The sequence below is a fragment of the Chiroxiphia lanceolata genome, chromosome Z (genome assembly GCF_009829145.1).
Source record: "Chiroxiphia lanceolata isolate bChiLan1 chromosome Z, bChiLan1.pri, whole genome shotgun sequence".
Classification (NCBI taxonomy): Eukaryota; Metazoa; Chordata; class Aves; order Passeriformes; family Pipridae; genus Chiroxiphia; species Chiroxiphia lanceolata.
The window spans coordinates 52,428,637-52,453,371 of NC_045671.1; the positions used below are offsets into that span (position 1 = coordinate 52,428,637).

Here is a 24,735-nt window from a genome sequence, read left to right on the forward strand (position 1 = left end):
TTTAATCAGAGGATTCCATGATTTAAATATGACTAAGTTCTTTCTAAAAATTCCTGTTTTAATACATGCATGCATACACCATGGGAAAATTACTGCACAGCCGTAATCTAAACAACATAATCAATTTGCTAGATTTTATTTTTACATGATATTTTAACATAGAGCTATATATATAGCTGAAACACACCTTTTAACTATAGGTCTTGTGCTAGCATGCTTTTCTCTGTTTGAATGTGATTAATCTCTATGAATACAATTGCAAACACCATTTACTAATTTATCTATATAATTACATTTATAATTAGAACACAATAGATTTGGAAGTATTTACATAAAGAAGAGTTAGGAACAGTGAAAATATAAACAGTTTGGGGATTCTTTTTAGTATTGTATTTAATTACACTTATGCCTTATTCTGATGTCATTTCTTTGTTTTTCCCTTAAAAATCCCCAAACAAACCAACAGAAAAGTGCCCAAACATTTCTGGTCTTCCAGTAATGCATTAAAATGTGTCTCATCTCCTCTGTACACAGTGAAATGCGTGCTGAATGCAAAGTGAGGGAGGGTGAATTTCTCCAGGTTCTGTATGTCTGATCTCTCAAAACCTTCAAAATTTATCCTTGATCTCAGCAAACACAGCAGAGCACAATGTTATTTATGCATTCATTTATCTTTTCATCAAGGGCGGCTTATGTGGTCTTTACTGACTTTGGTTTCTCATCATCATCGCAGATCAGCATCTGCATTGTGTGCACTTGTAACAGGGATAATGGATCTCACTTACAATACCTACAAACTCAGCTGAGAGCCGTGCAAAGCAAATGGCCATAAATGCACCCATCCTGGCCCAAGTCCTGATGAATAAAAATGAAGATCTTGTCAAATAATAAAGTGACAGGTTAATTTACAGCACAGAATAGTGTGAACAGGGAGAGCTCCGCTTTCCCAATCTGTATGAACGGTGCCACCTATCTGCAGCTAAGCAGAAAGCCTCAGATAGACTAATTCAGAAATCGGGATAAACACATGTGATGTTGCTTAGTTTTGTAAATATCAGAGGAATGGAATTGATGATAAAGGAAAATGTGAGATTAGACACACACAGTTGCTTTCGAACCTAAAAAACAAGATTTCCAACAAAGAACTGCTGTATCAAACAGTAATAAAGAGCCTCAAGCAGTTGTCTGTGCTCATGCCAGTTTTCATGCTTTAATTCTGCTGCCCTGTGGTTCTTAGCTTTGACATTGAGATCTGCACGGCCACCAGAGATAATTATTTCAACCTTCAGGCCATCAGGCACTCATTTTTGATCATGGATATGTAAGAGATTCTTTTTTTTCTTTTTTTCTTTTTTTTTTGCTTCCCAGGCTTGCCAAGTGGATATTAATAGAAGGGTAAAATAAGCAAAAATGGTAAGCATTTTAAGAGAAATTAAGACACTGGGCTGTATGCTAGCTTTTCTACTAGTTTTTCAGGCCTTTCTATTGTTTAACTTGATTCAGATTCCACTATAAATACTGGCAGAAATATTTGAACTGACTTGAATTTTTCATTAAGGCATTGTTACAAATAGAAATTAAAAAATTAGCTTTCACTTTATAATACTGCTGTCAGTAGCACTGTTCCAACACCCTCTAATCCCCTAACACAATTTGCACACCATGAATCCACACATTTGATATACTTCTTACAGTAACTCAAAAAAATTACAGTAATTTTTCTCACCCACACTTAACATACTTTGAATTAAAACACATTATTTGTATTGTAACTACTCTGTGTAAAGTAATTTTAGAAGATTACTAATTTCAAGAGTTCCACTATTAAAACTGAGTCTGCATTGCAACTTACATAAAGTATCAGTTATAAATCAAGTCTGTCTGATGGGCATTTGGGAATTGGTGTATGCCACATGTTAAACATATCCCCAAAGTATGAAGCTGGCAGGCTATTTATATAAGTCACAAAACCAATGATATTTATCATTAACATTATCTTTGTCTAACATTTTAATACATGACATTTATTTTAGATCAATGTATTTTCCACTTACAGATTAAAATATCAGTGTATTTTGAAAAATTAAAGCATCAGATACAAAGAAAAAAATCTTTTTTTGCACACAATGCTTAATTACACTGTATATCATTTGAGTTACTCATGTGCTGCTATCCCCATTTTACAGGTGTACAAATCAAAAATCATGCACCTAAGTGATCAAACATAACAAAACAGCAGACAGATCTAAAATACTATGTGTTAGGCTACATTATTCCTTTTATATGCAATATTTAAAGAAAAAAACCAAATGCAAGCAATAGTAGGCTAGGCCTATCAAATGTCTCTATGAAACAGAGATTTACAACTAGGAGTATCTCTCCTGAGTTTTATTTTACTTCAAAATAAGTCTGAAACTAAAACTCTAAACACATACATATTCTAAGCCACAGTATCTTGCTATGTGGGAAACTGATAAACAGGAGTAGTTGTGTAACAAAAAGCCACTGGAAATTTTCCTGACAAAAAGCCAGTGGGAATTTTTGCCCTAAGTATATTGGACTTGGCCTTGCAATTGCTTTTGCACAGACAGGCCACAGGTGCAAGGGACAGTGAACAGAATGTTGTGCACTTTTGAAGATGCAATTTCGCATAAAAATACTGAATTGTAAGAGACTTTTTTCCTTTTTTTCTTTTTTTCTAAGAAGCCAAACAAAATGTAACAACTGCACAAAAGGGAAATACAGAACAGTCTCCTTGGACACAGTCCAAAGGTGCAAATAAAATGTATTGTCTGTGCTAATTGTGCATATATTAACAGAAAGGTTTAGAAAGACAAAATACATTTAAAACATTTTTTCCTTAATATATTTTAAATTCAATTTTTTAAAGTAAAATTTTTCACATCATTTCAAGATATATACCTAAGAAAATGAGCTAGCTTTTGGAGATATTATGTTTAATGGTTTCTGCAACAGCTCTAGTGTGCATTCATTTTACTTTATTAAACAGCAGGAGTCAAAATTAATGCCATCCCCAGGCAAAGTAAACTTTCACATCTTCAGTTTTGTAAAACACTAATTCCATATCTAAGCACAACTCACTTTTCAACTCCAAGAGCCTGTTGTGCCTTTTACACTCCTTGGAATTCATACTGCTTTAGAAATGTCTCTGAGAAAGGGAATATTCTTTGATAAATGGATATTTTTAAGAGTCTGGAGTACTAGTGAACATCAAAGCAGTTCACTCCAGGTTGGGAATGGGCATTTATATGCATTACCTACAAAACTCACAAAGAACTTGCAGGGTTGTCTAGTAATGGAAGAAGTAAGAAAGGTCGAGATCCCCAAATGCCTTTGCTGCAATAGGAAAACATCAAGCCATAGCTAATGCTATGTAGTAAAGTAAAAAATTAAAAGAAAAATTATTTCATGCCTTTTTACATCCTTTCTTTTAACAGCAGTACCAAAAGGCAGGTCTTTAGGTTAGTGACTGTGACTATGGCAAAGCAGTTGGATACCGCAGCTTTTCAAAGGATGAGGCAAATCATTTTGGGTATAGATGCAACCCTGCCGTCCCAACAGCTTCCCCAGATCTGCTTCTCTTTCCTGCTCTCCTCTGTATCACAGCCTGCACAGTCCGACGTTTTCTGCTCATCCAATATGGCATATCCAGCAGTTGCTGCTTTTCACTCGTTTCCAAGTGGGCACTATCCCGAGAAGCATGGATAGTGCTAAAGATGGTTTCTGTGTTGGCTTCGGTGTTGGCTTTCAGGGATGATGAGCAGTCAGCATGGAAAAGTCTTCACAGACCTTTGCAAGCAGAATGTTGCAGTAGAGCTGTGAGTATGATGGGAACAGAGAAACTTCTGAATGTTCTGCCCACCACAAGACAGCTGGCACACAATTATCTTTCCTCCTATTCTACAGATGGAAAAAAGGAAGCTCAGAGAATTGCCTCATACAAGAATTGTATGATACAGGTCTGAACACAATCTAGATCTCCCAGCCCTACTCTCTAAGTAACTATCTGAAGAATATGAACACCAAGACAAGAAGGAAGGTGTAGTGGGTTGACCCTGGCCAGATGCCAGGTACCCACTAAAGCCACTCTCTCACTCTCCCTCTGCAACTGGGCAGAGGAGAGAAAAAAAAACAGCTAAGGATTCATGAGTTGAGATAGCAGCTGGGAGAGGTCACTTACTGATTACCTTCATGGGCAAAACAGGCTCAAAGTGGGCATAGTACTTAAATTTATTACTAACAGAATAAGAGTCAAAGAGTGAGAAATAAAAAAATCTTAAAAACATCTTCCCCCACCCCTCCTTCCTTCCATGTTCTCCCTCCTCCCGCCCAGCGGTGCAGGGGGACGGGGAATGGGGGTTATGGTCAGTTGTTGTTTCTGCTGCTGCTCAGGGAGAGGAGTCCTTCCCTTGCTCCTGTGGGGTCCCTCCCATGGGAGACAGTCCTTGATGGACCTCTCAAATGTGAGTCCATCCCTTGGGCAGCAGTTCTTCCCAAACTGCTGTCCCGTGGGTCACTCCTCCATGGGGTGCAGTGCTCCATGAATGAGCTATACTGAAGTGAATCCCCCACAGGGGCCACAAGTCCTACCCAGGAAAAACCTGCTCCGGCGTGGGCTTCCCTCTCCATGGGCTGCAGGTATCAGGCAGGATCCTGTTCCATCTTGGGCCTCCCACGAGGTCACAGCCTCCTTCATGCATCCCCCTGCTCCAGCATGGGCTCCTCCAGGGGCTGCAGGTGGGTCTCTGCACCCCTATGGTCCTCCATGGGCTGCAGGGGCACAGCTGCTCCACCATGGGCTGCACCACGGGCTGCAGGGGCCTCAGCTCTGGCACCTGGAGCATCTCCTGCCCCTCCTTCTGCACTGACTTTGCTGTCTACCTTGTTGTTCCCATGTTCTCTCTGCGCTCTTCCCTGGCTGGAATTCTTTCTGTGCCACAATCTTCTGTTCTTAAATACGTTATTACAAAGGTGTTACTATTACTCCTGATTGGCTTGGCCTTGGCCAGCTGCAGGAACTCCATCCTGGAGTGGGCTGGCATTGGCTCCATGGGACAGGGGAAGGTTCTAGCAGCTTCTAACAGAAGCCATCGCTGTAGCCCCCCCATCACTACCAAAACCCAGCCATAGAAACCCACTACAGAAGATATAATTGGATTTCACTGTCAATAAATTCAAGAGCCACCTGCCAATAGGCAGACTGGATAAAATGCTTAAGGTACATAAAGGATCTAATGGTACTGTGAAAGAATAAGGCTTGTATACTCTATTCTATTATAGAAATTCTGAAGTTCAGTATCGAAAAAAAAAAAAGGCGTAACTCTGATCATTCCACGCCACTTGGAAAGGGCAAGCAGAAGACTCACAAGAGTTAATGCAGTCACTTAAAACTTTTAATATTGAGATATTCAAGCAAGTGACATAGAAATAATCAGTTAAGAGAAGGCCAGGATGTAAGTGCTATGGAAAGACATATGTTAGTATGAAGTATGAAAGAGCACCCTCTGTTGTTTTTGGTTAAAAGAAACAAGTCTCCCGATACCTCAAAACAATATTTAAGTTCCAGAAAAGATTGAGATAAATCATCACTACTGACATACAGATATCTGCAAACAGTTCCCAGGGAGTTCAGGCTCTGCAGTTTGTTTGGGAAGGACAGTTATGCACACTGAGAGTTAGTGGTTTATGTATGGAAGAATATGTTGTGCCCTAGCAAACTCTAGCTGCCCTAAATCAGAACCTTTTTTATAATAAAATATAAATTGTATATGCAAAATTAGAAAAGAAATCCTATGAAGATCCAAAACTGATATGCTGGGCAATTTTAATTGATGATTTTTATAAGGCAAGAGTTTCAGAAAAGGGCACACATCATCAATAAATACCTGAGTTCCCAACACTATTTAAATCAAAGTAAAAAATATCCATATGACATATGAGCCATATGACAGATGAGCCACTCCAATCAGTTAAAAAGATGTGAGAGGTGGTGCATTCTAATGGATGTTAAATACATCAACGGCAACAGTGGAACTTCTAAGAACATGCAATTTCTGCAACTAGGAATGTGGTTTCCTTATTTAGAGCTAAAAATCTCATAGAAATTTCAGGTTTTCATTAATTTATTTCCTACAACCAGAAATTACTGATTATCTTAAGGACCAAGAAATTATAGAGATGATGATCCATATTGTTTAATGCCAATGATACACTGATGATGACATAACAAAATGAAAATAAATTGTGCTGTTATAGTGATTAAAGTAGTATGCATCAGGTGCCTTAAGTAGATTCTGCTCAAAGCATGAATATAGAGAAAATTTAAAAATGTGCTTTCTCATTAGGGTCCACACCTTAGTACCTTTCAAAACTACACCATCAACGAACAGACCAAAATGAGAACCTTGGACAAAGTTAATAAAGTTCAGATAGATTATAGAAAATATTATATTACAAAGATGTAAAGTATGTATTTTATTTGAGAATTGTCTTGCAGAAGAAACATGCTATTCAGAGTTTCCTGGAAAACTAGTCTCAATTTGACTGAATATTGATCTAGTGAAATTTTGTAAATACAGAAAACCACATTGCATATATATTCAGAACTATGCAACTTGGCAGTCAACATTTTTCTGATAAAACTTTTTTTACATAACATATGAGGAACAAGAGAAGAGTAAAATTTCAAAGGAAAATAATTTGTTCCTGCAGATTTCAAAGATACTGAAGCAAAAGAAATCCAGTATCTTCTGTCTGTTTAATAGGATTTTTTTCACTGGAGATAGTATGAATATGTCAATTACAGTATCATTTATCAGTCTTACATTGAAAGAAGTTGTTTGTTACAAGATCTGACAACATACAATTCATTTTTTTTCTGGTTGCACAGATTTCTGAATATTGAGGACCACCCTTGAAAGGGACACACAGGAATTACCATAATAGTAATAACAATAATAACCTTTTACTAGTTTACTTTTCCCAAACATTTCTAGAAAATTCTGTCCCCAAACAGTGTTGAAGATGCATTTTGCACAGTAAATACAAAAAACCCCAAACAACCAAAAATAAAAATCAGCAAATAGCAACATCTGAATTACCTCAATTCAGCAACCTTAACATGCCCCCCCCATGGGGCACCATATTGTAACAAGCAATTATAACAGTTTGTAATGCAATTTCTCAAACTAGTAGCAAATACAACGTTTTCTGTACTACTATTCATAAAACAAATTTTAAATGATTCTATGTGTGCCAGAAAAGGCCCATCAAAGTACAGCATCTAACGACTAAAACCATTGATTAGTTCCTAAAGAGGAACTCACATTTCTACCTTTTTTCCATTATGTTATAGCTAACATCCAGTGTTATTTAAACTGCAAGAGACTGGAGAAAAAACATATTCCTCCTTCCCCTACCCCTTTTTTCTGATAGATTTTCTTTGTGGTTTTGACATCTCCCTGTGTTATGCATAATTCTTTTCTCTGACTCCCTTCATAAATGTTCAAGTATGTACAAATGTAACAGGTATGTAGGCAAATGTATAACTTTATACACAAAACCACGTGCAGAGAAATCATACAGCATTCAAATGTTTGCACGACCAGATTCACTGAGATTTTGAAGAGAGGGAAAAAATCACATTTATTAGAAAATACGACTACAAATCCACTAAAGCTAGTGAGCAGAGTCTGCCGATTTCTACAAGCATCTAAACATTTTTTTGTAAATCAACAATAGTCCAAGCTGGCACTCTCCCTTTAAATAAAACAAGAGTGAAAATTACACTAGCCACTTACATGTGCAGCTTCATTAACTTCATAGCTACCTTAGTTACCTGTCCCTTTCCCCAAATTACACCTAAGAAAAACTGCACTGCACATCCGTGCAGTTAAATTAACTTTAGAATCAGCTATTGCATCTTCCAAAATGCCCTAAAGGAATATTGTTCCAGCTGGAAAAAATGCCTGCATACTGCATGTTCTCAATCCCCCTGTTGAAATTGTCCTTTTTTTTTTTAACCTTCAGCAATATAAATCACAAAGTTATGAGACATAAATTCCTTTTTAATTATTTGCCTCTTTTTTTAGTCCAGGATTTAACAAACTTGTTTCCCCTTTACTCCTCCTGCAGCATAGTTACAATCATCTATTTTACCCAGATAGAATTGCAAGAAGCTATTCGGCATATAAAGGCTTCATTTGCTATGTTACTACTACTAGTTAGGTACTAGCTCGAAAATAGGTGTAAATGTTAGATACTTCTTTTCTGCCTACAGCAAACTCCCGCTGTGGCACAGCCTCACAGGCTGCAAGCACACTAAACTGTGCAAGGACACCAGCTCAAGCTCTAGTATATTGCCACATCCTCTACCTCACCGTCAACCCATGCTCTCCTAACAGGGCAAAGGCATTCACAGCAGGATCTCAGACCATTCCCAGCAGCACAGAGAAGGCAGCATCTCTTTATTTTGGAGAACAGTAGAGAGAAGGAAAAAGTTTACCTGCATGCATGAGATTCATAGCATGTCATTTGCCCTCAGAGTCACAGAATATGAACACCAAGCTCAGAGAAAGCCAAGAGCACAACTCACACAGGCAGACTGCTTCGTGAAACACAGACTGGTCGTGCATTGTCCAAGCAGTTGTGCGAAGGAAAGCCTGGACCTGTTTTAGGGTGCTACATCCAAAAGTTGGGTATCTCAGAGGAGGTTTCTTCCTCCACCACTGTAGTTGTACATGTGCTTGCCTGCAAGCACAGGAAAGTAGAGGCTAGTCTGATGCAGACTCATACCAGTGCCTGACAGATGACACAAAGCTTACCCTGAAACTGTACTTTTGAGACATTACTTAGAAAAACAGAAGGCAAACTGTTGCTGACCAAAGAGCTGACTAGCTTTTGCCTCAGTATTTTCTCAAGCACACAGAAGACTGAAATGTCCTGTTCCTCTTTACGTAAAAGGTCACGGTTTTAAGACAGTGTATTGTTAAAATCTGGCTTGGAGTTCTGTAACGGTAAGTTCATGGCAACACCAACATGAGCACAGCAAGCATAACGATCAGGCCATGTGGAAAAGATGGGTAGTTCTCCCCAAGAAGTGATAATCGGCAAAAATCTTAATAGTGGAGAAATATTTAAATACTGTGCTCTCACTCTTAAAGCTGCTATGAAAATTCAGAAACTTTCCTTGGATTCCTTCAGGAAATCTGCATTTTTGCCATGTGAAACATTAATGCATTTATGTTATCAATTAAGAGTTTCAATACTTTCAGCAACACATTTATTATGAGGCTCTATGCTGCTGGTTTGCAATAAAAAAAGTAAACTGAAAAGGAAAACTAAGACACGGAAAAGACATTAAATGCAGCATACGTTCTTCTTCAGTTTATGTACAAGTTTAATACAATATTCTTCTACACTGCAATTTTAACTTTATCAAGAAATATAAATTTTGTTAAGAAATAACTAATAGGTTGGTAACTACATTTAAAATTTATCATTTTTGAGCTCTCCTTAAAGATACCATAATTGCAGTTCTGAATTTAACTTTTAACATAGCAAGAACAGTAACTTTACCAGATTTGCTACACAAATTTCCTGCTTGGCAATCTATATTTCACACCACTAATAATAGTAGATAATCTCTGACTATTTTGCCTTTCATCACTGACTCCTTTTACTGATAAATATAACTTTTTTAAAAAAGAAAATGTTCTTCCAGAGCCTGCTCTGGCATTTACAGATACCTGTATTTACTTTAGCACAGCTATGTCCACTTCTTGCCAGGTGAAATTCAATGAAGTCGACAAAGCTAACAAACCACAGACACACTACAGAACTAGTAATGTGAAGAGGGTTCTCGTCAGCCAGCTGACATTAGCAACTAGCACAGCTTAATGCCAGAGCTTTGTAGAGCAAAACTGATGATGCTGAGGATATAACATCTACACAAATGCTACACAAATTCGAGTGAATTGTACCTTCTGGCTAGGTTTCATATGCAAGAAATCCACTTTGTACCCTTAGGCTGTTCTGAGATGATAGTGAAAGGATGGTGAGGACAGCTGGGAGATTCTCTGCTGAAGCACACTACCGAACCAACTTAAAACACCCATTAGGTGCACTTATCAGCTTTGCCTCTCAAGATATAATTCAGATCCCAAAGAGCTAATGCCCTAAACAGATTTCCACAAACTGATGAGAACCATTAGAATAAATGAAAATGCTGAAGATGATTATTTGACCTCGCTATCAAGGTCATGGATGCTATTTGCCCTTGCATGCCCAGCGCTCTGCAGTGACGAAGAAGGGAGACAAATAGGGATGTAAAAACACCCCAAGCTGGACAACATGGAACAGCAAGAGAAGAAAATGGCAAGGCATAAAGTAATCAAAAAGGACAGAGATAAGGAAGAACAGACAGTGAACATCAAGTTCAAGAGAGAAATAAACAACAACAATGCTGCAGAACATGTTTTTGAAGATTCGAAAATAAAAAAAGCCTTCACATACTCATTCATAACTGAGTTTTGCTGTTGCTTTTAAAGAAATGTTCAGCTCAGGACAGTCTGGATTTGATTCTCTTTCAAACTATGAAGAAAACAATTCTAAATTATTTTGAAAGGATTTGTGAACACCCTACACCTATCAAAAACAGACCCAACGTACAAATACCAGCATTCACAAACACAGAACCTCTGAACAAATAGTGACTTTGATAAAATTTTACCTTTACCTGTGTACCAGAGGTCAGAGCCTCTAAAAACCAAAGTAATATTTTACTACACAATAAAAGAACTGCGTGAATTACTGTACTGAAACTTGCACGATAGCTGTGAGATATATATACTTTGGCACTGAGGACAGTCAGCAGGTCAAGAGTAAAAGCAATAATGATTATGCACTGGCATTGCAGCACAATGCTTACAGGTCACTGCATGCTGTTTTCAACCTCATGAAGACAATGATCAGCTAAAGGCAGCACCCTGACGCTTTCATTTCAAAAAATCAACTGAACTTACACTTTTTACAGAAATCCTACCCTGCTGACATGCAATCAACAGACAGAATAAAGCAATATAATTTACACTTTTCTGTTACTCCACGAAATCGCAATCATGTAAATGTTTCATCATTTAAGATAATATTTATGAACTGATAAATAAAGTTGGAGGTACATTTTAAGGTAAAAAACAAAAATAATTCCTGTTTGAATTAAATTTACAAACCAACATCTATTACAAAACTAAAGCATGCAGAGAAAGGGTTTTACTGAGGAATACCTTAACTTCTCCATACCTTATCGTAAAAGATTTGCATTTTTCCTTCCCAACATTCTGAATCAAGTTAGGCAGCAAAAAGAGATATATAACAATCAATAGTCTTGAAAATGTGGATTATTGCATGCTTTGAATTTTTGGTAAATTGTGTATAGAAATATCAAAGAACACTTTAGATGCAAGGAAACTTACTATCTGAGAATAGAGACACTCAGAATAAGTAATGTGAAAACATGCCTGAAAAGTCTTTTTAATGTGGGCACACTTCATTTTAGAGATCTTTAACTGCTGGCAAGTATTCACCGGAAGATAATCCTTTGTGAAGGATGGGCACTACTTGCTTGGGAACTTGTGTTCTATGATGGAGACCAAGATTTGAGGAAATGAAGTCAGGATGAACTCTATTTAGAGTTCGGGTATCTCAGCAACACCAAGGTACCAATACCACAAACCTGTGGTGAACCATTTTCAACATGACTTTGCAGGTTCAAGCTGGTGGAGAAGTACAGGGGATATTAGAATCATAATAAAACATGGAGTAGAATTATGAAAAATAACAAACAAATAAATAAACACAAGAAATACAGGGAAAAATTGTCAGCTGAATTTCAGTATAGACAACATCTTATAATATCATACCGTAAAAAATAAATCTGTTGACAAAGTCATGATTTAACCTTGTTACAAACTGAAAGAGGGTAAATCACCATGGTAAATCACTGTTTGATTCATTAACAGAATCAAAGATGGAAAATCCTGAACTGACCTTAGATGTAAATACTGAAGAGAATAGATAAATAGTACAAAAGAATCTACAGGGCTTTCAGATTCTGATCTCTATACAGAAAAACGTAAAAAAAAGAAGATATTATCATCATAAAAATGACACTGGATGAAACAGGGAAAATAGTTCAAGGACCATACATTTAATAAGAGAAAGAAATGTAAAAGGCAATAAGTGACCTTGAAATCATATCAGTTGCTGAAAGCATATCAGTTGCTAAAATTATATTAAGTTTGTTGAATAATAGCATATATTTGCAGAATAACAATGTTAGAAGTGGTGCAGAAAAAAAGCTTGGGAAATCACAGGTTATAGACCCTTTTTATATTTAGGTCTGCAATTTTCCCTATAATTTTCAATATCAAGATACTGAAATAACAAAGGATTAGAAGAAAAACATACAAAAAAATTTTAAATGCTGATTACCAACATAACTTAGTCTCAGCTAAGGTACTACTCAGCAGGTAGCCATGCAGGAAAGCTTATAAAATCTAAGTACACAGTAAGAAAGAGAAATATTGGAATCACAGGAAAATATGACTACAAATAGTCAGATTAAATGAAAAAAGGGAAATTGCATGCTGCATATCAGGAAAATCTTCCTGACAGTGAAACTGTGGAATAATTTCTCAACAAGCTAGAAGAAACACTCAGTGGCATAATGAAGGTAACAATGCTGGACTAGCAGGGGGGCAGACCAAAAGATCTGAAATGTATTTTCTTTATCTAATTCTAACGGACTATTAAAGGAGACAATCAATAGTCAGGGAGGTAAGTTATTTTGATAAGATCCATGGTTTTCATTCTTTCAGAGGAAAGACCATGGTTGAAGTTGGGAGGGGAAAAAAAAAAAGGAAAAACCAAGCTGTGTGCTTTCTTACAGCTACTGTTTCCCATTGTGGATGTTACCATTATCTTTACATATGAAGAGAGATTGAAATAATCTAGAGAGATCTCCCACACTACAACACTGAGATAAAGAAGAACTTAAAAGAAACACCACATGGTCTGGCATCAAATTAAATGGGGAAGAACAGAGTCATGTTTCCCGGGGGAAACAGACAGAACATTATAGGGTTAGTCACACTATTAGTGAGGCCAATAATGCCACTTAGAAGAAAACTAAGTGTGATATACACCTCAAGTTTTCATATCATTTCTGCTGTACTGAAGTTATACAGCAACAGCACAATTCCAACAGATAAAAACAGTGAAAAAGGAATTCAGCCATTTGGGTAGCTTTTTTCCACAATTCAGCAAAACAGCTGAATATGAAATTTGAGCCTGAAACGTAACTGTTGTAATTAAAATTATATGCAAACTCAGTATGTGATGCTTATTTTAAAGTACAGCATAATGTCAGAATATACTTATATTTGAATATTGTCATATTCCCATTATATTCCACTCATTTTTACCCACAGTCAGAGCACTAACAATTTAGAGAGAATGGCTCAGAAAACAGCAGGTTTTTAATTACAGATGTTCCTAGTGCAGTTAATATAATCAGCTGCCTCAGGAACAGCGTTAAGGTGCAAGAGCTACTGGTAAATTGCTTAGAAATAAACTGGTTTAAAATATTGCCTACCGAAAGATACAGGAAAACAAGCGTGGTCAAATGGCTTATTCACATAAAAAACTCCTAAACTGTAAACCAGCTGTGCTGCTGAATTAACATCTGTTTTTCAGTCAGGTCACAAGTCTGTTGTGTCTCAATATCTGGAGCTGTGAAATGAAAATAAATAATATTTATCTTTTTACTTTATGAAGCTTTGGCTGTAAACCCTTTGGGGCAGGTAATGGGTCTCTCATCCTACTCTTCTACTAAAGACTGAGCAAGCGACAACACAAAAATATACTACTATTTAGGATGATGCAAGAAGAAAAAATATTTGGGCAATACATTAAGTTTTAGTTACATGTCATCTAACACTAATACATTGTATTATCCGATTTCCTCTACTGTTTTTGTTACAATTTACCAGACCAGAAATTAATGAAAGAACATACCAGGTTCCTGAACTTTTCTAAATTCTTTATAATGGCTAAGTTTGTTCTATGTAGACTAATAAAGAGCAGGAGGCTGAATAGTAAGTGAGCAGACAGGCTTAAGAAAGTATTTTCTTAAAAATCAGCAGTGAAATGAGTTTGGGGGACAGGAAGGGCAGTACAGTTTTCAATGAGTCTGCAGAAAGGGGGAAAAGCAAAACAAAACAAATGAAGCAGAATGAAACAAAACAAAAAAAAATGGAGGGAGGGAGGCACTGCGAAACAGCTTCACAGTTCACACAGGAAATTGTCCTCTTCCTTCCTTCCTTCCTGATAAATAAACTGATAAAGTTGGAGGTAAAAGGTAAAAAACCGAAATAATTCCTATCTGAATTAAATTTACAAATCAACATACATTACAAAATTAAAGCATGCAGAGAAAGGTTTTTACTGAGGGTACTTTAACTTCCCCGTACCTTATTGTAAAAGATTTGCATTTTTCCTTGAGGGAGGGAGAGAGGGAGGAAGGGAGGGAGGGAGGGAGGGAGGGAGGAAGGAAGGAAGGAAGGAAGGAAGGAAGGAGGGAAGGAAGGAAGGAAGAGAGGAAGGGAGGGAGAGAGGGAGGAAGGGAGGGAGGAAGGGAGGGAGGGAGGGAGGAAGGGAGGGAGGGGACAATTTCCTGTGTGAACTGTGAAGCTGTTTCACAATGCCTTCCAAATCACCTCAGCCAGGATGAATTTTGCTCTATTTCTGAAAGGACTACAGGTCCAGTACCCTTGAAATGGTGGCACATATCACAGTCATACAGATGCTTAAGGCCTCCTTGTCCTCCCCTGTAATGGTAGGAAAGGAAATATCCCTCTCTTGATTCCTTTACAGTTCAACACTAGTTTTGGAAAGGCACAGGAGAAGGGCTGTTTGGCAGACTGCAGTCCCTTTAAAGTCTTGAAGACCACAGTTGCAGCATGGAACTTTCTACTCTGTGCACAGATTAAACAAATTCCACTTGGTAAGTGCCCCTGGGCAACATCTGTATTATTCACACAATTAGATGCTAGCCTGAACTTGGAATCAGAAGCAGCCCTCCTATCACAGGCACAACATTTCATAGAAGTCTAAAGCTTGCTTTTCGTGCTTCACAGACTTCCTATTTTGGCATGTTTCTGAAGAAAGCCAAAGACAATGCATTTTGGAATATACCTTGATGTTTGGATGGAAAGGTTCACCTTCAAATTCATAACAAATGGAGACATAATCCATAACCCACTCCATGATTCATTTAAAGACTCTCTCTTACTAGGCAACTTAGCATTTCAACAATCAAACTAGACTCTCAGAGAGCCGGGGAGGGTATGAAGAGTTGGCTCCTTCCTACATAACAGTGTCAGAGTCCACAAACAAGGTCAGCAAATTGGAAAGAATACCAATAAGTTAATTAACTGATTCAGATAAAACTCTGAGCTCATCCTGGGAATGAACTTAAGCTGCCAAGCATCAAGAAGGAAAAACACTCTCATGTGTTTTGTGTTTAGCTACCATTCCCAAGAACCTCCAGAAACTCAAAAGATCTACCACTGTTTCGACAGAATGCTTGGATGAAGTGTACAGAAAACATCAACTATAAAGCCGCACACAGATTTTGACAAATGATATCACATACATGCACAACATTTACATAGCAGCTGTAGACACATGTACACCACTGATACTGGGTTCAGGTCTTTGCCAATAACTGAAGGTAGCAAAGTCTGTCTTTTGGCAGGCAGGGGCTGATCAAAGTTTCTATGAGCGCTGCCATCTGATATGCTGTTAGAGATAATTTCTTTGCCCATAAGAAATTCAAACTGAGAGGGAAAGGAGTGGGTAGTTCACAGAAAGACAGACTGACAAATACTTCCTTTGTTGGTACACATTTTACCAGTAGTATCCTCAATTTTGTGAATATTCCCAGTGATGCAGGACTGCTGAAAGGTCATAACCTGTAGAAGCAGGACTGTATTGCAACTTCTCCAGTATTTCTTGTGGGTTAGACATATTCAAATGTTAAGTAAAAACCAAAGAAATAGCTGAGTACATGGAATGGTGGAGACAAACACAGTAATCTCAATGGGTTAGATATTGCAGAATTCAGGTCTAGGATACAATGAAGATTTGCTTTTGTCTAAATAGTCTAAACAAAGCAACAAGGCCAGTTCTCTAGTAAAAGGCTCTCATAAGAAGTGTCCTTCAAGAGGAAGACAGGTGGATTAGGGGTAAAAATTGGATTTACATAGTGTAACAATGCATAATGAACATTAACTACATCAAATAAATGGGGAGATGTGCCTTTGAAGGCTGTGCCTTTCTCCAGGAAATCTCATGAAAAAACATGTGTCAGTCAAGGAGGAAGAAAGCTGGTAACTTATGTTGTACTTTGGTTTTTCTGAAGCAATTTACCTGGAGACACAATAACATTCTCTACTTCAGCTGGATTCTTACTTCTCGATCTGTAGGTACCCCTTCATTTATATCACAAACAAGCCTCTGTAATCCCTCATGGTTCTCAAAGCCTGACCATGGCATCCACTTCCCTGGGGATGTCATTATGTCATATGCACAACCATCCAGCAACCTGAAAGCAGTGAAAGCATCTGAAAGTGGCGGTCTCCCTTGCCAGTTCTATGACCATCTTCACTACCAACTGTTCCCTTTCATTTCCCAGTGTTTCTCCTTGATACCACAAAAAATCCAACAGCAAAGTGCCACTTAGTCACAGACTAAAAAGGAGAATTTGGCAGAGAAATCGCCTAAGAAAAGGAAAGGAATACAACTTCTTTGAAAGTATCTCCAGCTCTGTATGGTTTCTGCAGTTTAGATACTGCGGAATGTTTTCTCTTATCTGCTATGCAGCCTTCAGCCTGATACTGAGATAGAAAACTGATCTTGGCACTTGTGAAAAATTATAGCTTCAATGACAGAAAATAAATTCTTATACACATATAGATACATCTGAATTACACACACAGAGAAACTATGTGGCTGGATATATTAATCCAACTGTATTTGTCTCTTACTTTTTTACAAAATATAAAAATTTTTCAGTTATGGATTTGAGCTTTCCAAGCCTACATCTTCTCAAAAATAGACACATTTCAAATTCTACTAATAAACTTAGAGGAAAACACCTATAACTACATTATTATTGCAGTCTAAGATAAACCTTAATGCACAGTTAAGAAGTGATATAGGATAAAAACTGTTATACTTGTTGCTTGTCTAGTCAGAAATCCCACCATCTTTATCTCTTTAAAAAGATATACTTTCATGTAAAAAGACATATACCTCTTTAATAAAGCAGAGATGTTATTAAAAGTAAGCCCTTGTCAGCAAAGCTTATCGTCTACGTGATATAAACCTTAAATGCAGTAGTAACTATTTCAGAAAGAATACAAAAGCCAGATCAAAATAATACAAGACTGAGACTCATAAACCTAAGGAAATTATTTCCAACTGCCCACAGAATATGAAATTATCTTTCTATACAACTCACTACATTTTACCTAGGTAATGTGGTCCACATGGCAAATACAGTTCTAAAATAATTCATTGTTCAAAGATCCTTATCAGCTGCAAAGCCAAAGCTGGAGCAGGGCCATATCAGCTGCAGAGCCGACACATAACAGAGTGAAGAGTGGAAAGGACAGATTGCAGTGTCTCCCCATTCTACTGCTGCTCTTGCAAAATACCAACTTCCGAATTTCCATCCTGTTTGTTATGTGAAAGTCAGTTTATTATTCAAAGGGAACTATTGCATTTTAGTATGAAAAAGAGCGATACAGAAAACAAATTTTAGATATTCTGCTGCAGATTTTTTATCCTTTTTGGAAAGTTCATTTTTGAACAATTCAAAGTCAACTTGCACATAAGATTTCTAATATTACACAAAGACAGGAAAACACAGTCTTCCAATCTGCAGAGCCTGATGAGATTCATCCAAGAAGCCTCAAAGAGCTGGCTGATGCCATCGCAAAACCTCTGTTACAGGTTAGAAATCCGAGAGGGGGAATTTTTTTCTTCCCCCTGCCCCCCACTGTAGGAAAGACAGAGTTTGAATGGAAAGGGGGAAGGGAGTCAATTAGCCTTACAAAAAAACTAGCTGGCCAGGCTGCATTCCTAACTGGTGGCCCATCAGAGGCAGGAAGGGGGGGGGGGGAGGAGGAGTTTTGGGAGGGGGGGGCGGGATCTGCTCGGAGGGGAGAGAGCTGACTGCAGAGTTTGCTCTCTAGAACGGAAACAGAGTCTGTGTGCGGGCAGTTTGGGAGAGGGAAGCCTTGAGGTCAGTTTTCTTTCACTGGCCTCAACTTCCTTGTAGGCTGCCTTTGCCTCCGGCCCGAGTTTTGGTGTGTTTTCATCGGAGAGGTCTTTGTGCTCACTGGGAGAAAAAGGAGGAGCCCTGAGACACCATCATCTGAGGAGAGCACGCCCCCTGCAGGCCGACACAGAGCACTGCAGCTCTGCACCTCCAGCGATCCAACAGCACCCCCTGCCGGCCACGATTAGGACTGCGCTGAAGGACAGAGAAGTATTCATTCAGACTTTTTCTTTTGTTTGAAGGGAACTTCTGGGTACAGGGCTATCGTTTAGTTGTTTATATGTTCTGTTACTGTTCTTGCCAATATACATATATCTGTTAATAAACGGTTGTTATTTCTTCTTTTTTTTTCCCACACTTCCTCAATTAAAGCCCCTTAATTTTTGAATTTACAATTACTGTGAGAGAGGAGTTTGGTCTGTCTCATAACTCATCCTCTTTAGCAAACATTCCCGTCTCTTCAAACTGAGACAACCTCTCTCAATGATTTTTGAGTGGTCTTGGGAATCCCGCAAGGTCTCAGCTGACTGGAAGCTGGTCAATGTTGTCTCAATTTTCAAGAAGAGCAAGAAGGAGGAGCCCAGAAACTACAGGCCTGTCACTCTCACTTCAGCGAATGGCAAAGTTATGGAGAAGATTATTCTGGGAAGCACTGAAAAATACCTGAAAGACAACACTCTCATTGTTCACAACCAGCACAGATTCAGGAGAGGAAAGTCCTGCTAATCCAACCTGATTTTCTGCTGTGACAAGGCAACCCACCTAGCTGGTCAAGAGAAGCCAGTAGATGTAATCTTTTTGGATTTCAGTAAAGCTTTTCATACTGTCTCTCACAGGATCCTTCTGGACAAACTGTCCAGCACACAGATGGATAAACACATCATGTGGTGGGTGAGCAATGGCTCATGGGTCAAGCACAGAGGGTTACAGTGAATGGGGTAACGTCAGACTGGTGAGCTGTCACTAGTGAGGTTCCACAGGGCTCCATTTCAGGCCCTGTGCTCTTCAACATCTTCATAAACAAGGACACAGAACTGGAAGCGATACTATGCAAGTCCACATACAATACAAAACTGGGAAGAGCTGTCAACTCCCTCAAAGGCGCAGAGACCCTGCAGAGAGATCTTGACAAATGAGAGGACTGGGCAATCACCAACCAGATGAAGGTCAACAAGGGAAAGTGGCAGATTCTGCATCTGGGTTGAGGCAACCTTGGATGTATATACAGAGTGGGGAATGAGATACTGGAAAGCAGTGTCATGGAAAGGGACCTGGGGGTCCTGGTCAATGGCCAATTGAATATGAGTCAGCAGTGCCCTGGCAGCCAGAAGGGCCAACCATGTCCTGGGGGCATCAGGCAAAGCATAAGCAGCCTGTGCGAGGGAGGGGATTGTCCTGCTCTGCTCTGCACTGGGGCAGCCTCACCTTGAATATTGTGGCAGTTTTCGGCATCACAATATAAGAAAGATATTAAGCTGTTAGAGAGTGTCCAAAGGAGGGCAGCGAAGATGGTGAAGGGCCTTGAGGGGAAACCGTATGATGAGTGGTTGAGGTCACTTGGTGTGTTCAGCTTGGAGGAGACTGAGGGGAGACCTCATTGCAGTCTACAACTTCCTTGTGAGGGGAAGAAGAGGGGTAGACACCCATTTCTTCTCTGTGGTGACCAGTGACAGACCTTAGGGAATGGTCTGAAGCTGTGTTAGGGGAAGTTTAGATTGGATATTAGAAAAAGGTTCTTCACCCCAAGGGTGGTTGGGCACTGGAACAGGCTCCCCAGGGAAGTGGTCACAGCATTAAGCCTGACAGAGTTCAAGAAGCATTTGGATGATACTCTCAGGCACATGGTGTGGCTCTTGGGGATGTCCTGTGCAGGGCTAAGATTTGGAGTAGATGATCCTTGTGGGTCCCTTCCAACTCAGCATATTCTGTGATTCTGAGAAGAATGGTTCTCCTGTAAGGAGATCCTTATTATCTGCTGCTCTTTCTTGAAGTTATGAGATTTAAGGAAGTAATGTATTAATGTGGATTTGGTGTCTAAATTCACCATATGCATCTGAAAATGCTGATGTAATTACATACAACGAGGTATTAAAAAACACTGCCTAAAAAAATCCACTAGGTCATTCTGTATTTATTTCACTCATCTAAATTATAATTCAAGCTGCATATAATAAAAAGCATATATGTGCATGACTGGTAAAACTCCACCATATTTATTTATAAATAATAGGCTTTAAATGTAGAACTTGCTAAAAGTAGAAAATAAAAACATTGAAAATCACTAAGTTGCTTTAGATGTTCAGTGTGTCTCAGACATGCATTTTCAGAGGACCTTATGTCAAAAGGCAGCTACAACTCCACTACAAAATGAGAAACTCCAGAAAACACTGGCAACCTCCTGGCAAAAGCAGAGCTCTTAATATGATGTGTCTCCTCTGCTGTGGGATCCAGTTCTCCTTCCTCAGCACCACTGCCAAACAGGACTGCCACCTGCTGACCACCTTCCTTGCTAGGTCTGCAACTCTAGCAGTAATTAATATGCCAGATGGTTTAGATGCACTTTGGATTAGATGCAGTTTGGAAACAATGTATAAGGTTCCTGTTCAAAAAAGAAAACTTTCAAAATGTGTTTTAAAGAACAGGGAAAATTAGGAATTTTAATCTGTCCCAATGCATCATGCCTGAATAATGGCTCTGCTATTACTGAGCAATCTTGCGAATTTACCTGTAGATGACCGTAAGATATAAACCTAAGTTATGAGGTAATTTATATATTAAGGAGGAAAAAAGTAATCCTCCTTACATTAAAATTTTTTATAAGCATTAAAATAATCCACAAATCAAAATATCCTATAAATGCACTCTCAAAAGACAAAGCACATTACTTTATTATTTTACCAAATAATGTTAACCTGAATTAAAAAAAAAATTCTGATTTGTAGAAATGGCCATAGTACATTTCAGCCTCATATTTAGAAATAATGTACACAAGAATTCACGATAAAATTTAAAATATACATTACCAATATGATCTAAACCACAAAGGTAAATCCAAATAAACATTATAAAAATAAATTATTGAAGCATATTCTGAAATATATACACACTCTCTACTTTTAAGTTACTCTTTATTACTCACTCTCTGTAACAGTACATTTCCCACAGGGATCGATTATGTAAATCTGTAACATATAAAAAAAATGTATGAAGTACAGCTGAAACAAAAGACCAGAATTCAGACTCAACTTTAATACAACTGAAAGTATGTTATACCAACTACCATTTTCCCTCCTAACTTTCTTCAGTCTCTAATTACATGACAACAGTAAAACCTACGAATATAATTTTTGAAACTGTCTACACTTTAAGACTCTTAATAGAATTGTAAATTGAAAGAGCAAACAAATTCTCCTGCAATGAGTCATACTTTGCAGTAATATTTTAGGAAGAAATATTTCATGGTAACAGATATAGATTCTGATATTCTCTTTGGAGTCTCATTCATCACATACATCTGAATATTTAATATGCTGACAAGCAGTCATGACAACTTCCTTGTTCGTATCACATAAAAGTTTTGAAGACAATGGTCTTAGCATTCAACTAAGAAAGTGAAAATAATAAACACAGTATCTCACAGCTTGTGTTCTTACCAAAATTCTCTCTAGTTTTATGACTGAGGAAATATCAGTCAAGTACTCCTAAAGTGTGTTTCCACCCTTCACATATCTCGAACTTGATAAAAATGTTAATATTGATCTGCACTGTGAATACACACATTCAAAAAGACCCATCAGAAGTTAATACATCTGCTATTTGATTATTTTTTTGTGTAGTACAGTGTGTCCATTTAGGTTCTTTGGAGCCTGAATATCATTTTTATATATGGGATGGAAGCAGGGACTCACTGCTGGAGGTGATATAAAGAACAAAAAATTAGTTCTTTCACTCCAAAGATTTTATCTCCTTCACAGGGCATTCAGAAGCAAGAACTTATTCAGTAAGTTGCTATCACTGTTTCTTACACTGGAGGTAAGGTTGCTTAAAGTATTAATCTGATGATTTGAGGAGTAAAATCCATAAGCTTATACACATAATGCAGGAACTAGGCTACTTTTCTTTTATACCTCAAATAAAAAGCAACCTCTGTTTGTCTTGAGAGATCTGATAGATTTTCTTGTCTGGAATATCTACTGTGTACCTTATGCATTTTGATATATAAGCTGGTACAAAAATATTTCCCAGCATCAATCTGATCTCAAATGAAGCAACATCAAAACATATACAAACTGATGCTTTTAACTTCTCATCAGATTAGTATATTGTCTTTTTAGGGAAGACCTCTCATCATTTCAATATATATTACACAGCCTGAAGTGGATTCTATAAGGAAAGAAAGAGATAGCAATGCACTAGCCACCATAATGCACATGGAATCTGCTGCAATTTCCCTTTTCATTGAAAAGGCAGTATGAATTACAAGCAGGAGATCTGACAAATTATCATCTCATTTTCTGCTGCTGAGATTTTGTTATGATCCTTGTGAAGCAACTTGCCTCAGCCTCACGATTTACTGATTTGGCTGTAGCACCAGTGTTCCCCCATCAAGTCTGTTTCCATACTCCCACTTCACTGCTCTTCCTTACCATTGATCCTGACTGGTATGCATCTGACTCTGACTACCCTGGGTGGTCTTATGTCAGATCCCAGCGATCAGTGTCTCTCTACACCCGTTGCCTTCTCGGGGACTCCTATCAGCTGTGCTCTTACATTCATTTGACAACTTTATTAGCTGGCTCTGATAGCACTTCAGAACATCTTCATGGTGCGCACAACCTTCCTCAAACAATCCTACCTTTGTAGTTGACTTAGAACAAATAATTCTATGAACATGTCAGCTTTTATACTCAATAATAAGGTTGAAACAAAGAGAAATTTCACATTATGTGCAAGCCGAGGGTTAGTTTTCATGTTTGGGCTCAAAAAATCAATCCAGGATTGATTTTTGTGTATATATTGTTATTGTCAGAGGATTAATTGATGAATTTTTCATTTGATGAGTCAAGTGAAACAGGCTCCAAGACATACAGTGAGGAGAATTTTAATTTACTGTCCTTCTTTGTGCTAAGCAGCAACATTATCAATACTTTCTTAGATTTTTCCTACTCAAAACCAATGTTTAGAGTATGTTTGAGTGCAAAGCTGAATTTCTGAGTATATGCACATCCCACAGTAAAACTTGCCTAAATTAGAAGTTTCTGAATGGATTTGCATTTTGGGTTTTTTTGGAAGCACCCTTTAGTTTCAAAAGTGCTATGCAGATTTTCCTACTTACCATCATTACAACATAATTGAAATTCAGACTTTGGAAAAAAAAAATCTAGATTAACACAAGAAATCCCAATTCAATAGAAAGTATAACCTCACATTTCACTTATCCTATACTAGATTTTTTTTTTTACCACAGCTTTCAAATACAAAAAATGCAAACCCTCATATTTTAAGTTTACCTTTTTTTGTTCTAAACTCTACATTAGAAGTCCATCTTTTGATCTCTGATGCACTGTGGTGTTTTGGTATATAAACACTGAAATGAGAAACTGTTTATGCTCAGAGTCCCTCCAGCTTATCTGCTGAACACAACAGGTCAGAAGTGTTGTGTACAGGTAAAAACCCACAGTTTCTACTTGTGAATTGGTGCAAAGGTGTCACTATACATTAAACTCCCCCAGTTCTGGTTGGCTCCACATAAAATACTGGTTTTGAAGCAGCAGAAGGGCTCACTGCTTGCTCTGGTTTCCAGACAAGTCTGCAAGGCTTTATTCAATACCCTGGCATGTCTGGAGTATAGGAGGTGCAACTACCTTTTCCCAGGCCAGGAAAGGATGGATATAAAATAGCAAAGGAGGGTCCCTTATAATCCAGCATGAGCCTCCTGCAAAGTTTAGGTAGGTTTGCTTGAGCATTAGAAAGCAAATCCAGTGCAGGACAGGCTGCAATCACAGACAAACACCAGCAAGACAAGGGTGTTGAGTTATGTGGATGAAAGGATAACCAGAAGCAAGGTTATCTCATAGCTAAGACAGAGAGCACATAAATATACAGATTTTTCCTAAACCATCACAAATTTTCCTGGACTGTTTTCTTCCAGCAGTCTTCTACAGAAAGATCTACATACCTTAGGGACAGCAGATAGCAATTCTTGATTGCTATTTAATATGAGTATTTCAGCAACATTCAGGAAGCCCCACAAGAAACAATGTGGCTCTGTATACAGCATTGTAGAAACACTTCAGAAGTTTTCTCTCCTA

General features: G+C 38.0%; 1 protein-coding gene across 1 annotated transcript in view; it reads right to left on the reverse strand.

Moving 5' to 3' along the window:
* The window catches only part of FAM172A (family with sequence similarity 172 member A), a 202,224-nt gene that overhangs the window by 79,767 nt on the left and 97,722 nt on the right, over nt 1-24,735 (reverse strand). The gene's annotated exons all lie outside the window — the stretch shown is intronic.